Source organism: Varroa destructor, unplaced genomic scaffold (assembly GCF_002443255.2).
Source record: "Varroa destructor unplaced genomic scaffold, Vdes_3.0 BEIS01000003.1, whole genome shotgun sequence".
Classification (NCBI taxonomy): domain Eukaryota; kingdom Metazoa; phylum Arthropoda; class Arachnida; order Mesostigmata; family Varroidae; genus Varroa; species Varroa destructor.
In genome coordinates this window covers 26,067,286-26,084,875 of record NW_019211456.1, presented here as the reverse complement: position 1 = coordinate 26,084,875, position 17,590 = coordinate 26,067,286, and the positions used below count along the sequence as shown (strand labels likewise).

General features: G+C 44.3%; 1 long non-coding RNA gene across 1 annotated transcript in view; it reads left to right on the top strand.

The window, feature by feature from the left end:
* Positions 1 to 16,505, top strand: part of LOC147756727 (uncharacterized) — a 61,422-nt gene extending 44,917 nt beyond the window's left edge. Inside the window, exon 3 of the long non-coding RNA XR_015323551.1 lies at positions 13,624 to 16,505. This is a non-coding gene — a long non-coding RNA (uncharacterized LOC147756727). The remainder of the gene's footprint in view (positions 1 to 13,623) is intronic.
* The last annotated feature ends 1,085 nt before the right edge of the window (positions 16,506 to 17,590 follow it).

Here is a 17,590-nt window from a genome sequence, read left to right as displayed (position 1 = left end):
AATTTAGAGAGAAATTAGTTTTGATGGCCTCATAGTCTTCACGCGAGAAACTATAACCTGACATATTATCGACTTGATCTAAAATAGCTAGTAGTCAAACATTATTGCTCTAAGGCCAGAGGTGCAGGGGGTATCTGCTAACAGAAGAAGACCGATCAAAAGCTAGAACAAGGTGGATTAAAGAAAAACTTTTATTTCATTGTGGTGTTTTTATTGTTTAATGCATTCGTTAGCATGATTTATTACAGGGGCTAATTTTTATCTTATTTTACAATTTTCAAAACATTCCAGCAGATACAAAAGTATCGATTTGCAATTGGCGTTATATCACGATTTTTAACGATTATAACGAAAACATTTTGTGTCATGAGTTTTAAATTGTATAAATAAACCTATTTCGAAAAATATCCTATGGCAACAGAGTTAATTCCTCTGAAAACGGCATTAAAGAAATGTGAAATGAAACACTAAAATTTCCCCATTTTTTGTTCGGTGTACATTGTTTTTACAGCGGCATAAACACTTTAATGAAGGTCTTGTCCTAAAGAACTTAAGACTAAAAGAACTAGAGAACACGTTGTAACATGCAACACAAAATACTATAGGTCGATGCCCTTCCTAAAATAAAGGTAAGGACCAATCAGGCTGAAAGAAACTGCTGACGACGTCCTTTTCGAAACCGATTTACGAATCGGTTATATCCGAACGTATGAGCCTACATTTTATAATTGACTTGAAGAGCTTTTACCCATTAAGACAAGCGGCTTCTCGCTGCGTTGCAGCACCCTACAGAGTAAAGAATATAATAATAATAATAATCCAGTAACCTGCTCGTTAAAACAGATTAAATATACAACAACCCGAGCGATTTCCCCCGTTCATTCCTGAAACTTGGCCTCTGATTTTTAGTGGGGATCCTTTCATTTGTTTAGAGCTTGTAGCCGAATGGCTATTTAGAATATTTGCCACCTCCACGATATCGATGACATCCTTAATTTTGTATATATTCTGGTAAAGTCCGCGATATAGGATCAGAGTATGCAAACGCATGGTTTGCCTTTCCATGCCTGTTCCGAGCTGTCGTTCTCTGCTTATAGGATACGCCACTACGTTTACTCCATAATTTCATGCCCACGAACAGTACGACGACGACGACGACCGTCACTCTCTGTGTTCCCGGATTTGTACATTTCTGTGATTTTCGACGGCAGCAAATAGCGGCTGAAAGTGGTTGACTCAGACACTTTTCCCTCGGGGGGAAGATGGAAACGTATCACTTTCAAGAGATAGGTCGGATTTGTGTGTGGTCGCTGCGGGGCTTGTGGCCATCCGCCAGCGATGTTCGACGCCCGACGATATGTCAACTTGCTTACTACATGTTTCCTCCTCGCGCCGCTATCGTCTATAGCGAATCTTTAGTGGCGATGGCCAACTTTTCCGCCAAGCTTGAATCATGACGCTCCATCACGTTTCCGCGTGGTCAGGCGCGTTAACGGTGCCTTTATTTTACGCACACGCATACAAAGATGATGCGAGGATGAGGAGAAAAGCAATACGGGAATATATTTGCTCGCTAATCCTTTGTGCTACACTCAGCGAAGTGTCCAACCACTCGGTCTCTTGCCGGTCCTAAGCTGTTGTTCTGAGCTGGTCCTGATCGCGTTCAACACCGGCAATATTCGCTGCTGAAGTACGTACCTAGCAGTTGCTGACTACTGGCTACGATAACTATGACTAATACGGTAGTGGTTCTCTGTGGGTTTCGATTGTTGAACTTGTCGCGCAGAGAGCCTCTCGGCCACTATGATATTCGGCATACAAAACTACGGCGCGCTACAACGAGTTCTGCGTGAAACACGAAATAAGGGAGATCTGCGCTTGAAGCGAGAGAGAAAAAAAAAGAACTGTAATAATAGATTGATTTTAATCTTTTCGTTCGCCGTTCTATTTTGACTCCTCAATGCGCTTGTATTTCGCGCCCACTGTTCCCCCGAACAACGGTGCTCACTCTCGCGGAGAGCTGTATTGGTATCTGGAGCTCATTGTGTGGATCACCCCTCTCATCGAAATGGTAGTATCCCCATAGCACTAATAGATGAAGACAACACATCGCACATCCCATAACGCTCACAATGTATATAGTATAATATATCAATTGTGGAAATAAGACGATATACGACGTGGAATATACCACAGCCTACTGCCAGTCCCGATCAACATCAACAATGGGCCCGGACAGCGTCAAGGCTAAGGCAGCACATCTTCGCTGCCGTTGCTGCCTGCCGCCGCCGGCGTGCGCAGTCATCCTGCGGTGGCATTATGATCACGAATCAAGCGGCCGAAACAGGCTTCAAATCCAGCTTATGCGAAGAGGCAATCCGCTGCCACTTCCGCCGCAACGAACACTCCTTTACCGTCGTAGCATCCGTCGCGTCCGCGAGGCAATCAGTGACCAATGTTTTGGTGACAGCCAATTGCAGTTGGCCTAACTACGACCGTCGTTGTTACTATGATCGTGGATTTACGTTATCACCATCTGGCTTGACTGAGCTGAAGCGGCGGAGCCGACCTTCGTCATTCTTGCTACGGCCGCTGCTTTACGATGAAGGAGGATATGCTTTTGCACAATTTGTTCGCCAGTCGGCTTACCGGCACCCCGTATCATCTCGGGATCAATCCAATTCATATGTGTTCCCCTGGCCGCCCGTGGTTCCTGCAGTTGTTGTTATTGTCGTCATATGTGGTTTACTGCTTTTTTGGATAGCGGTTACGATGGCGTCGATTACTCGTTCGCTACTCGCTAACATCGAGTCCTAGTCTTGTATGTGCCATAGTTTGAGTGCATCGAGTCACTTATTCCTCGTGCAATGGTTATTGTCATCGCTAGTGGTGACGACGACGCAATGTAAATGTAACTTCGATACTGCGGCGTTTGTCTGTTATGTCCTAGTAGACAGATTCGAAGGTGGCCACTCCAAGGAATTCGAAGAGCAAGAAATAATGAAACGTTCATGTAGATACGTTGCATAAAAAACGTAGCGGTACGTACGCATTGGTATTTTCGGCTCTGAGGAAGATTGAATTATAAATCGGTTAAGATGAAAGTACACAGCGTTTGCGAGAAGCATATCGAGCTACTTCAGGCTCTGTTATTTTCTACAACTCTTATGCTTGTGCTTCCTAAAGTTGAGTACAATCAATGTTATAAATGTAGACAGTTTTAAAGGAAAGGAAAGGTCGAATTTTCCCGTCCGTAAGCTAACTATATACCCGAATGTTATCTTCAAGCTTAGGCATTTTCTCACAACCATATCTATTATTGTCCGCGCAAGACATCAACGACGTTTCCAGAAAAGCCGAAAAATCATCATGAGAACTTTTAACCCGTTGTTATTGAAACGTTCTGGGTGAGCCTTCATAGCAAATTTGCCATTCTTCAAGGATTTTTGACACATACATGCATTTATGTTCCTCCTATAAAAGTAAGAAATTTCAAATGGACCTTTACAAGAAGAAAATAAATCTATTTCAGGCAAACGGCAGCTCAACCATGCCGTAGGTATACTCAGTACTCAATTGTGGCACTACCATTCCATCATTCAGAGCGTTTCGCTGGCTGGTCGTCTGACGCGTCCGTTGTTCGTCTATTTTCGGATACTAACACACTCTAGGGCGTCATTCGTGTGGAGAAAGCTGGCAAACACAACTAACAATGCCAGTGAAAATCGGTAACAATAACCTCGCCATTGACACCTCAACGTCAGTGACGTGTACCCTCCGCATATAGAGAAAGTTGTTCAATGCTAATGAGACCGACGCCTCCTATTATATCCCAGCTCAATCACGATCTTCTGTTCGTCTGTCTGCCTGCCTGTCGTCCTGTTGACGTCACGATCGCTTCCTCACCTGTGAAAGGCTTTTCTGATCTGACACACTCACGTTACCTTTCTATATATTATCAAATAGTAGAATTTCACCGTTGAACCAAATACCTGACAAAGACAACGCTTTGTATTGCTTCTACTTGACGAATTTCAGGTCAAATGCCAATTTACTATAGCTAACAAGATAGTAATCGCCGGATACGGTTAGGTTTAGGCGTGAATCTGTTATCAGTATGATCGAAACTGGCAACTCACATAGTGTAATTGACGCTGAAGAAGGCGACACTTCGTGTGAGATGTGTTAGTGTCCAAACCGTACTTCAAAATACTGTTCACCCTTGAAGGCACCCGCCGTTACCTCATAGGTAAAAAGGTGCGTCATCCTTGTTTGGATATTTCATCAAAACGACTCCACTTTTTTCAAAATAGATGAGGTACAAGACGCAGGAGTTGTTTAAGTTTGACGAAGTAGCCAATCGGACAATTAATCAATCGGATCAAATAGGCATACATTTCTAACTTAGGCAACACCTGTACATCATGAACTTTGCATATAAGCACATATGTTTATAAGTATCAAGTAACTAACAAACAGTACGATGGTCCTGTTGTCAATTCAATCAGTGCCGAGGCTTTCGAGGTCCATGGAAGAAACTCGCCTACTTTTAAACTGAGGTAGTCGAACTCGTTAGGACAACCTGTTGGGCACCCCGAAGCGCTGTTCTTACCTCACTTGCTGTATTGTGTTACTCCATAAAGCACCGCTGTTATCGATGGCGATATTGCAAGCTAAATAGCGTAAGCAGCCATCGAGCACTTGTTACCAGTCGCTCGTCAGTCGTCCGTGCCAACGTAAAGGTGGCGAAGATAACTTCGGTCCGTAACGAATGGCAAAAAAAATCAAGGATACTATAATGGCTTTCCAGTTTATACAGTCGGCAATCGAGGACATTTGCAATTCTTTGTCCGACCCATTGTTAAGCCTAAAACTATTGACCTTTCAGCATTAATTTGGCCGGTTACCTTTGGTAGTATTGCCGTGCACGAGCCAGCTTCCAGCTCGATTTTGTCGGCCATCATTCGTTTTGATGCTCCGACATTTTCAGTCGTCATTGTACTCAGACATTATCGTTGCGTACTAAATTCACAGAAGATTTTCTGCTCAAAATTTCGTCGTGTCCATTGTGTACGATTAGAGCTCACCATATTGGCTAATTCGTTTCGCGCACTCTATTCTCGTTAGTATATAGTTCCAGCTATTTAAGCGTGTTTGCCTGTCAAGCAAATCTCTCGAACTTGACAGGCTCTTTACTGCAAGTAGGTGTGCCTTTTGATTCGATTTGGGACCCTATTTGAAATCTGAAAACACCACACACGTGCGTCTGTTAAAAATACTGATCTGTACCTTTTAGGCCTCAGTCTGACGTAGGACATTTAGCTATTTGAATGGCAGAGTCGTTTGGTGAAAGATGATGATATATGGAAATATTGACAGTTAGCTTAGTCATAAATTTCCTCTTCATTTCAGCTTATGCGTCGGTTATGATCAAATAGCGCAGATTTAAGATTTTCAGTATATGATAAGGTACTTGCACGCTGATAACGTTCCGTTTGTCTTACGAAAATCTGTCGCCTAACTCGGGCCTTGTGTGTTTTCATCTGAATATTTTCCTCCATACATAACAGGCTAACACAGAAAATCTAGTTTGTGTGCTTACGTAGAACTAATAACTGGTTCTGTCGATTGTACGAGAATAATGCTAGGGCACAGAATCACGTGGGTTCGACGATTAAGATCGATTAAAGTGTAAGAAAGATAGCTCAGATGACATGTTTAATCTGTGCGTACTTCTCTAGCGATTTCTCTAGCATAATCCTAGTGCGCGAAGCTCGACCCCGACTTGAGCTTCACGCGAAGGTGAGCAAGAGTCCACGCTCGACTGTAGTAAAAGTATGAAACTAGATGATGTACACGATTGACGAGTTAACACTGCCGCACGCGGGTAGCTGTCGGGCCCAACGGCTGATGTCTGATAGAACTAACCAGAAGAATGCTGCTTTTCACAGAAGGGTTGCATTGAGAGGTCGTAGTTTGTTTATCCTGATCTCTGCTTACGTTTGTGTCAGTGTGGGTGTGTGTGTGTGTGTGTGTGTGTGCGCGTGACACCTTTTTGGTCCGCTTTGGGCTTGACCCCTTCCCCCTCGCCACGTGGGCTATAGTTGTCAGGCGACTGTTGATAATGGGCAAACACTGGTGCAAAAAAGCAGTTGGCTCCGACAGTTTTGAGTACTTATCGAAGGGCGACTACAAGATGGGCTTCTTAAGCAGACTATTATGTAACAACCGATGCAGCCATCTGATATCATCACCCACGCGATCGGGAGAATTATTGGGGTATTTGCCTGTCGTATCAATTGGCTAATTACATGACAAAATGGCTACAAATGAAGAAAGCATGATCGCACTTAATATCCAATAATAATAATAATAATAATCTAAGATAATGCTTGACGTTGCATCAAAATATATTTTTCTTAACCTTGAGGTTTTAATTAGAAAAATATTTCAAGTTCTTTGCTCTAAATTTACCTGCATTTAGCTATTATAGCAAACCCTGCTTTCTTCCACATATATGAATGGGCTCATAATAGTAAATACAGATGGAAAATATACTAATAAAAACCGTGTCATACGGTTCCTATATAACGTTAAACGTCACACCTTTACATCATCGCACCGTGCGAAACAAGTAACGTTCCAGTTGCCGTTATTTAGAAATCGTTTGGCTGGGAAATTTAGCTGTGTCAATTTAAGGGTGAAAAAGAAAGAAAGGATTCCCCTAGCCGGCAAAACCAGTAACAAGCTGTCGATCACTATCTCTTGGTCGCTTTCTACCTCAAATAGACATTCTCCGTATTTATGAGCTAGTTTGAGCCAGGCAATCGATGCAGGTGCGTCGTCCCTGCATGCGCCAACAAGATTATTTAATACACAATTGCAGATTTGACGTACCATCATCGGCTCTTCCAGCTAAGGAATCCGCAAGCTCTCGAATGTCCCGATGCGGTACCTTCAGAATCTCAATCCAAACCCGAATGTCATCAGGTTACACGATGGTTCTGTGTCCCTACACCGCCACTACTTCGTCCTTGTCGTACTGGTTGATAGCAGGAAGAACGCAACATCGCACGCAAACAATGGGTTGTTAGAACTGGCCAATGGCTGGGAGAGACCTTAAAGTAGGGGTAGTGACGGACTACTGGCGCTGGCCCACCGTCTTGGGTCAACATAGGGCTCAGGACTTGTATTACTGATACACCATGTGATAATAATAAACCCGTGAGGACAAACAGTAGAAAACCTGCACATTATATTCTTTAGAATTCAGACTAAGTGTGGTCGAATGTACATACTAGATTTCTAGATTTGGGGAACTTATGACACGTATTTGCAGGGCACATGGGCCGTCACCAGCTCGCGCCTGTATCGCACCGCGAGTCCTAGCTTAAAACTGACGAGTCAATTCAGGCAAAATACCTAAACGAGGAAAGGTGTTTTATTGATATGATGAGGCTGACCAGTTCCGAACACCATCATCTCCTGCATTTTCTAGGACCAACAGTAGAGGGACGTCGTATTGGAACTGAATAGAACTGCAACAATAGGCACCTATCTCGTTTGAACACGGTTTCGTGTAATCATTTGTGTGTCTCAATACAGCAAATCTTAATATTATCTTGTTTTAATAGGACATTGTGAAACTAGGCAAGGAAAACGATACAACTGGTACATTTATAGTAGCAACAAGCTATTATTATCAATTAGAAAAAATCTTCCGGCATTTTTATTGTAGGGGAAGGCGAATCAACGCTCCGAATCCTAGCGTATGCAGAGCGGTTAAGAAAATCTCTGTCTACGAAACACATTTGTATCTCGTAAATACTTTTCACTTCGACACTAACGGAATGAAGTAGTCGAGATACATTGCAATGATGTTTGGCTGAAATTGTATTATAGCAGCCAACTGTCGTGACTAGTCCAGATCTCTGCGGAAATCTAAATCAGCTGTTGAAAAGTAATCTAAGGCGATATCCGAATATTCTAATGGTATTGATAATTTTATTTTGGTGTGTTTCGCAGCAGACACCTGAGGAAAACTTTCTGAATCATTCAGACGACTGTTTTCTCATATTCCTCTGGCGGCGTGGCTCGGATGGGAAAACAGAGTTCCAGCGGTCCAATCAAACCCGAGTTCGTTCGAGTTTATGTCTGTGACAGGCGCTCGAAGGTGCTCCGTAAACGGAGCCGGGATGGCTAGGATCCATATCAGTTCAGAAAGACGCTTCAAAGGGCACCTGAGTTTTCCAAACTTTTTTCTTAAAAATAATCTCCAACTAAGCGAGCCATGCCACAGAAGAAAAAGATCACTATTTTTTGCCCGTACCCCATCGCCGGCTTCACTTGCTTCTCCTGCAAAACGTCTGCGTCTACAGCATATTCCAAGTGCGCACGGACAGTCTGGCGGTGGCGCATAACGACTTCGGGGCACAGTTCTGCTACAATACGCAGCAGATCTCTGTGGCTTCGTCAGTGAGAGCCTGAGCGATGGCCGCAGAGTTGCTGTATCTCTGCGCGTGTGTGGCATGCGGCTCACCGAGAACCCCGGGCAAGCGATGAAAAATGCGCGCTCTATCGGAAGATCCAACGGCTTGCAAGTGGAATTGTCTGTTGAAGCAAGTAGAGCTTTTGCTCGTATCCTGTAGTTCGCGCATCTTGCTCCACCTTCCTTCGAGGTAGCGACCGGTGCTTGCGTACGTTCTTACTCCCGTCCATAAGAAAGCTACTTCTGGGGCGGAGGGCAAAGGCAATAGAGCAGGACAAGAACGCAGGACTGCCCGGTCGGTAGCGTTCAAAACTAAGCTAAGCGCTAAAACTTGATTCCCCGCAGCTAGGACTGGGGTAAATGAGGTACGGCAGCAGGTAGAAAGGAAGACGAAGTGAAGGCTTATCCATTGAGATCACCTTCCAAAAACCTGTGCCCTACTACGTGGGCCTCTCTTTTTTGTTCTCCATATTTCGCGGCGTCTCACTCTTAGACGCTCCCTGGCACAAGCGCCCCTCGTGTCTTTTTTCTTTGTGTTTCTGATAAGGCAGCTCTTTCACAACTGCTGCTTCCGAAGACACGCCAGCCCCCAACACCGATTCCAACACTACTCTAGAAAGAACAAGGCAAAAAGACAAGAGGTAAGCCAAGACAAAACGCACCTCGACCACAGAATGGCAAAAATGAACAACATTGATTTTACCTGCGGCCGCTGCTGGAGAGGCTGACGACGCTTAACGGCAAAATCAGCCCGTGCAGGTGCTGGCGATGCCCTTGTAGCTATACCATGTATAGCGGTTGGCATCACTCGTTGGGGCAGTGTCCAATCTCTTCCATTGCCACAGCCGCCGCCTGCTGGTCTCTGGCTTTTCAGAGGAGAAAGGGTTCCTTCACTCCAAGCCCCTTGCGCCTGTGGCTGACCCGGCCAGGCCACCTCAAAGTGATGTGGAAGCTGTGTTTCAAAAACGAGCAGATAAGAGTCAGCGAGCCAAGACACATGTAGGCGTACGAACAGGCAGACAGACAGACAAACAGACAGACAGAGGGAATATCGCGTACACGGCACCTGCAGCAGGAAAGCAAATACTCTGTAAAATGAACGACCGAAGCAAGGCAGAAAAACAGGAAGAAACTTCGGGAAAGGAGAAACGAAGCCATAGGGATCAGGGGATGGAACGAACCCCCCAGGCTTGGCAAGGCAAACGAGACGGGTGAGGGGTCATTTGGACAGAGTTTCAACTTCATTGCGCGCTTGGGCTATTACCGCGATGGCTGCTATTATTTGGCCCGGCAGGCTCTTGTAGGATTGAAGCGAGGGGACCAGGTCGGTCGTTTTAATGTCTAGCGGACTCAAGAAATACCAGGCCAGAGATCGTGAACGACAGGATCGCGTTTTCAGATCTACTACCCGCTCGTTTTGTAAGGCGATATTTTTTGTTTGAGTAGATCTCGCGGTGAACGAATGCGGTGCGGTGTGTCGTATTAATGGCTGAGTCATTCGTATTCCTAATGTATACAAGTTAAATTTCGAAGCAATGCAAAAAGAGCCCTGACAAGGTTTTTCATTATTGTTGTCTACCAGTAACGTTAAGAAGGAAAAAAAGGCTTAAATATATAGCTATATGAACTTCTACTAAGATTTTATTGTGCATATATTCATAAAATTACCTAACCTAAATTAAATGTTTAGTGAACTTAAACTATACAGTAAATACCTTACAAAGCCTAACGCGTGGACCCGAGGTTTGCACCGAAAGCAGAAATGACTGTGAAAGCTCCAATCTCTTAAAAACTATTAAATAGTTTTCTCACTACCTGGGATCATTAGACATTCGTCGGTTGATCAAACTGGTTTTATATGATAGCCGATGCTCTGGTAGATTCAACGTCCGATTTGCTAAAGTCTGCCATAGATTCGTTTTCCTGAAATGAAGCTGTAAAATCTCCAATTATTTAACAAGAGCGATTTAAAACATAAATTCTACTATGAAATGAATTACGGGTCCTGTCGTACAAACAGTGTTACGGCTAACATACGAATCTCATGGTAGCGTCGAGTGTCGTTAACGTATACATATTCGTGAGTCTTTCCCCTACGTAGACGCACCTCACCTGAGTCCCTTTGCCTGTCAATGAATCTATCTTTGCTCAATCTACGATAGTGTCAGTAACGATATGATTATCACTTGCCCCATTCGTTACGTAGTATCGTTTCGCAGCACGCCAATTATGAACGAGCATCAGAGCACGAGAATTGGCATTTTTTCCGTGGACCCCCCAACGGACTATCTTGAACATTCGTTCATTCAACCTTACTTATATTTTTGATTTGATGCGATCGCGTTTCTTACTGGTCACGGTAAGAAGCTTAGTCTTCCTGCTGCACGACTAGAAGAAGCACCGTATCGCCATTAAAAATGCGAGTGTCAACCATAAAATAACAGCGACACTTAACAGAGCAGAGTGTCTGACCACCGTAAAGCGATCAGTATAGGAGCCCCATAGGGCATGGGCACGGCCGACGCCGTCAATTGATCGCTTTCTGCGAAATAAGCCGTTAAAGAACACGCCCCCGTTGGTGGACCTATTCTTTAACGGGTTATTTTGTGTGTCAATGAAGCGTGCTGGTCAACACGTTACATTTTACAGGCTCACGAATGTTTGGCTTTCTTCACTACCTCGCCGTATTTGTTAGTTGACAATTACGAGAAGCTATGTATCATACGAAAAGGATCGTTGGTCGCCGGCAGGAGCGCCCGTTCGGACAAAGAAGGTCTGCAGAATGGCTAGGAGTCTGTTAAAGCGGTATGATATCGTCTACACTATCAGACTACGTAATGCACGAACACTTATTTCATAAAAGAGCGTGTACATTGCTAGTTTGGGCTAGTTATCTCTGAAATATCGATCTGAAGAAAACACCGCTACTGTGTGGACGAACTTATAAGAAGACGAACATGGAAGCTACAGAGACGTTCTTTCAGTAATAAAAGATTTAAATCGTACATCATTTCTTTAGACCCTCATTCTTATGGGGCTATAAGTTGGGATTGCGCTGATCAATACACCGTTTGTCGCTACTGAATTGGAAATAACTAAAACGGTAGTCGCACTAATGGTTTTCGCAAACAATTACAGCCCCCGTTTCATTTTAGCGGACTGTTGTTCGGTAAGCCAATATATTTGCATCACTATGCCGTGATACCAATATTTCTGGCGGAATGTCCTGTTAACCAACAGGTTTGTTTAGTGTACGTGTTACTGCCTATCACAGGATGAATTGCCTTCCCCTTTTTGACACCGACACCATTAGGTCTTGCTATGGTAGGCGTCAATAGGTTTCTATAAGCGTCCATACAGCTGTTCCTCTTTTGTTTACGTCCAGTTAACGGCACGATGCTAGACACAGTCGCTTTATTTTTTCAGTTAAAGTCACAATCGCGTCCCCAGTTGTAGAGGCCGACGCCAAGGGATAGGTACGTCAGCCGTTGCTCCTGCCACAGCCGACGCGGGGTCACCATATTGTAGTGGTCGCAGTTCTAGTTGCTCTTTTATTTTTACGCTTCTTGTGTGCGGAGGCAAACCGAAATAGAAGCTGGTCACTGCAACGTTTTTTCTTTCAGTTCAAAGGAGCGGCGGCGGCGGCGGCGGCAGCAGCGATGCAAAGCAGACTACGACAATAATAATAATAATAATACTCAGAGTAGGCGAAAACTTTTGTGTGAAAGCCTCTTTTCGCGTCGATTGAGAACGGAGAGTAGAGGGAATGCGATTTATATTGCTATAGTCGTTGTTGTTGGGGGCTATTTTGGCTAAAAAAGGCACACAGGAGCAGAGAGGCTTCGCCGGCAAACTATATTTTAAAAGTGAAATCAGAAGTCGGAAAGCGACCTACGAATGGAGGAAACCAACGAGAAACGAAAGGGGGAAAACGCCTGACAAGCTCACGAAAAGAAACAGCCATCGTTATTATTAAAATTACTACGACGATGACGAATGGTCAGGCAGCTAACAACGATCAGCAGCGCCACGAGGGCAGCACAAGCGTGGCACCCGAAGCAACAAAAAGTCAACAACGACGCCGAGGGCAATGAAGTATCCAGAGGGAGTAGCCGCGCTTAAAGGTGCAGCAGCTTCACCGTTAACAATAGCAGTAACAAGAACAACAATACGAGCGGCAATGGTCACAGCAAAAATCGCGATTGATTTGAAGTGGTGCAAACAATTACGCGAGCCAATGGACACTGGGCAAGTGGAATCTATGAAGCAGTGTTCAAATATATAACGTCCAAGAGAAAATGATGAAATTTAAAAACAATGAACAAAAAAGATGAGCACGCGAAAAGTGTGTATGTCCATGTTTGATGAACACCTACGATCGGTTCAAACTCTGTTCGGCCTAAAATGAGCGCCTATTCGCAACGGCATGAAGTAGGACGTCTCGGCGCATTTGGCATTAGTTAGTATAATCATACTGATTACAGGAATAGGTGATACAGGACAGCGAGATGGCTGTTGTCAGCTTCTTTCTGTTCTAGTTCGTGTCTGCCTCCGCGGTGAAGGCATAACAAAGTTTAGGTGTTATAACTAAATTTTGCTATACTTAGATAATAACAATACTATAATCGATAAATATCATCTAATTATGTTCAGGGCAAATTCTATGGCATTCGTCCTTCGTGCTTTACAACTTACGTTATCAATTCGCTTACGTTTTCAGATAAGACATGATCGATTCGTGTCATCTCAACATCATGAAGCACAATTTCACATAAACACATATATCAATCCAGCTGTGGATATGTACATATAAGTATCATGCCAGGGACTCGTTTAAGTTCGTTTAGTGACATCTGTTAACCTATCATTTGTTGCGATAGAGCGTTGGCAGATCTTTCTGCGTATGTTATCACCTTTTTAGCATTAGTAAAACATTAGATGCAATAATTAGTTACCACCACTAGCGTCTGTCGCGGTGAAAGCCTTATCAGGACCCCGAATCAAATAGAGGTGGCCATTGAATAACCACTGATCAAGCTGTCCTTTCTCACAGACGAAAATCGTCTTTCTGCGGTATCTCAGCTATCTGAGCTTTTTTGATCGTATCATTCTGTACTGTGTATGTGTCTATGCAGATAACGTCGTTCTCCGCATTGAGATCATCAGTCACTAGTCATATTTCCGTCATCAACTGCGGCGTATATGAAGACTCCAAGCCACCCTCATAACCCCTAAGTAACTGTTGACGTCGGCTGAGCATCAGTTTTTCTTGCGAGCTGTGTCTGCCGAAGGCGCGACATATCACGTAGCTACGCAAGAGTAAGTAGACTGAACATATCGAGTCGAGCAGGTATTAACCTTTAGAACACAGGCTGCCTGACAATTATTGAGCTACCGCAGTCGACCTTGCAGAACAGTCCGCAACTATCTTGGCCTAAAACCTCTGCGTGCCCTTTCTCAGGTCCATAGCTCAGACAGGAACCATCTTTTCATGACAGTTGAGCCTCATCGAATGAACTCGGGAAGAATCGACGTCACGAAGCCTGCATCACTCAAGTCACGGTCTTTCCGCATCTGAGGACCTCAAGATCGGACCTAATCTGAACTTACTTTGCCACCACATAGAAGCTTTCGGCTCCCAGTCATCCGCTTGTTTGTGTGCCCTTGTACAAGTTTTGCCGGTGCACTGTAACAGAGCATTAGAAAACTGATGGACAATACGATCTAGATTTGTTGTCCAAACTTTCCTGTCGAAACGAGCTCCAATTATTGGATAAATCCTGGATTGCATTGTGGACGATAAATGGCACGATAAGGCCTGTTATGTAACTGTTAACGATAAGCCCAACTTATAATGCGCTCGATGTTAGCTGGGAAAAAAATGACTACTCTATTACCCACACAGTCATCATCATTCGCTTGAGATTTTACTTTAAGATAATACTGATCATTATCGTATTGATATACAGCAATAGCCTGTATGCCCATATAACCTATAAACATTTATCACTGTCTACAATTTTCGTACGCTCTAATAGGTATTTGGCACTCAGTGCTTAATTGAGCATGGCTGTCGATCTGAATTTACACGCAAAAATAATACAGTAAAGCTAAAATATGGCATTTCTGGATATATAGAGGAGTAGATGGGAATCTGCCACACCTTTCCGACCTTCCAGATCGTGCTTGCTATTCTGAAGCAATTCTTCCAGTAGCCAAATGCACATTTGTAATAGCGTCATATATTCATTATGGCATTTGTGTGCATAGCCACTAGGTCGTATGCCGGCACTCACAGCCCTGGTCAGGAATGGATCTGCCATGACCCAAGTCTACTGTGCACCATATCTCATACTTGAGTTCTTTTATATTGTTGTCTGTATACGTACGCATATGCTGGGCAAGCACGTAATCGAGACCAAGACGAAAAAGACGTCTAAGAGACGGGTGCGTTCGTTGGCTGCTGTTATTACTGCTACTGACGTAAAACATCGCGATATCGTTCGTCATCGCATCGAGTCGGTCGACTAATCATCAAGTGAAAACCAACATTAATCATTCGCGAACAGATTCCGATTCCTCTGAGCTATTGCCTAAGCGCTTGCATTGGTTGGCCATGGCTGCCGTCATGTCGACCGTGATGGTCTGTCTTTGTTGCGGACTTACGCTGTGCCTTCCTCAAGACCCATCATCGGATCGGATCAGTCTCATCACATCTCTAGTGTTGCTGTTACTCACTGACCCAAGAATTATGACTGCCGTTGCTGCTACCGCTGATTCTACCGGCTGATTTGAAGCAATAGCATAAGGATGGCTTGCTCTTGTAGCACATCAAGGAGCAGAAGCCCAGCCGCTATATGTTAACGCCGCAGAGACATCTCGAGTCGTTAGAGCCGGACAGCGTTACTCTGAACAACTAGAAACGCCAGATCGAGATTCCTATCGCCCCCATGACCTCAACGTCCTCAACTGCCTATTTCATTCACTCACTCAATTGTACAGTAACTAGTTGATGGTGGCCGCTGTGCCTTACGGGGAAACCTTGTGTATCCTGCCGACGTTACCAGGCCGCCTGGTCGGCTCGAGAATAACCTAGCTCTACTCAACAAGCAGTTTATTGTGTTCCGCCTCAGAACGAAATAGTTTCCTGGCTCCCGGAGGAGCGCCGCAGTGTCGAGCCCAACGAAGTTCCCCCGTCGATGAACTTACGGTTCGTCCCTGAAACTTCCGCCGATGCGGGTCTTCGACGGTGGTGACCGCTAACAGTTCATCACTTAGCCGACTTGTTATTCAACACAATTCTCGAAGCAGAAACGACGAGGACAAGAGCTAGCCTGATCAACAACAGCGGTAAGACCATTACTATGATTTGGCCTGTGGCGCATTCAGCACCTCTTTTGTTTATCAAACCGCCAATGGACGTTTCGTTCTTGTATTGGCTTTGATAACACTCAAAATTTGTTACCGCTAGCCGACCATCATCATAGAACTAGTAGGTTTATTTAGACGTCGATGGAAACAGGCAAACCTTCTGGTGGCAAAACCTATGCAGCGATATATCGGTCTTGTTGGAAGAGCCCAGACATAGCACAGATAGGCCCGCACTAGCAAGTTCCGGCGAAGGCACTGAGGCAAGATAACCCTGCAGGCTGGTGTTCGGGTTGGCGACATCCTTTTTTATATGAGAACTAATTCTCTATTCAGACTTAGTTGTCTGAGCCATTATCGATGTGGCCTATTTCTCAATGATTACTATAGTTATTTTCTACGGTTCCTTTTGTGGTTCGTATCCTCTATGGGTTCAGTCATTGCTAAGTAGCACTAGCTCATCAAGGAGTACCGTGCAAGCTAATTGCTACTAGCGAGATGCTAATGTTCCGTATCGACGCGTCGAGACGAACCCTTCTCACTCTTCTATTTCATCTTTACTTCACAGCAACCCACAAGGTTAAGCAGAAATGACGTCTGCTGCGACATCCTAGACGCAGAGAGCCAGATATCTATCACTGACTTCCGGTCGTACCGAAATAAACTTTGTTGTATGAAGTTTCTCAAACGGTCCAGTTTTTTTTATTTTGAAAAGACAGTAGAAAGTGTGGCTTGCTAGTTTTCCATTAAATAAAGAACTACATGTTCGTACATTGTTAAATGACAATGAAGCCATGGTTTTTCAAAAACACCATTACTATCATCGTGCAATTACCAGATGTGTTCTGCTATACACTTATTAATATCATAGCCGGGTAGCTTATTAGCTGGAGTAGGCCGCTTTTTGAACTAGCAAAGTTTCCTTTCTTCGCTTTTATCACCTCGTTGACGATTAGACGAACGATCCCGAGTGCATGCTTTATGAGTGTATGTAATTCGTGCACGAACGTGGTTGTGCTCTTCAGCTTGCTGCCGCTCACCGAGTCCGATCCTCACTAACCTCACCAATATATATGTATATATATATATATATTGACTTAAAAATCAACTACAACTTCTTTTCTTTCTTTGCTATTAAAGTCGTCGCTGTTTTTGTTGCCGGTACTTCTGTGTGTTTCTTGCCGTGACGACGGGTGCCGCCGTGAAGCTGAAGTGGAGCCAAGTCAGTAGAACGCGCGAAGAACGAGATTGAATGAGCTGAATGAAAAATGGGGATGAGGCGGGCCAATGCCTGGGGAAAATCGTGGTGATTCTTGTCGTTACCGCCGCCACTCTATGTTTGTGGTGGAGTATCGCAATTGGCAATCTCGTCAAGTCACGATCTCGATCCATAGCTATCGTCAATTTATATATGGCGCTTTCACCACTTCAGTTAACTAGCCGATGAAGTCGCGCGGCTCGTCTGATCTAGTAAAGATGAGAAGGAGGAAAAGACCACTCACTTCTAGCTAAAATACTGCCAGTACGTCTACTACCGTACTAGCGTTCGTGAGCTCGTGGTGCTGCGGTTCACTTTTGACTACAACAAAACCGCTATTTACGCATCGTCCGTAGCCAAGATAATTTTGACGCGAATATTTATCGGTCAGAATGGATGCATTTGTCAATATCAGCGTTATCATCGTCTGCTCCGTTGAACCAATACGACTAAAGCGACAACTGTAAAACGAATAA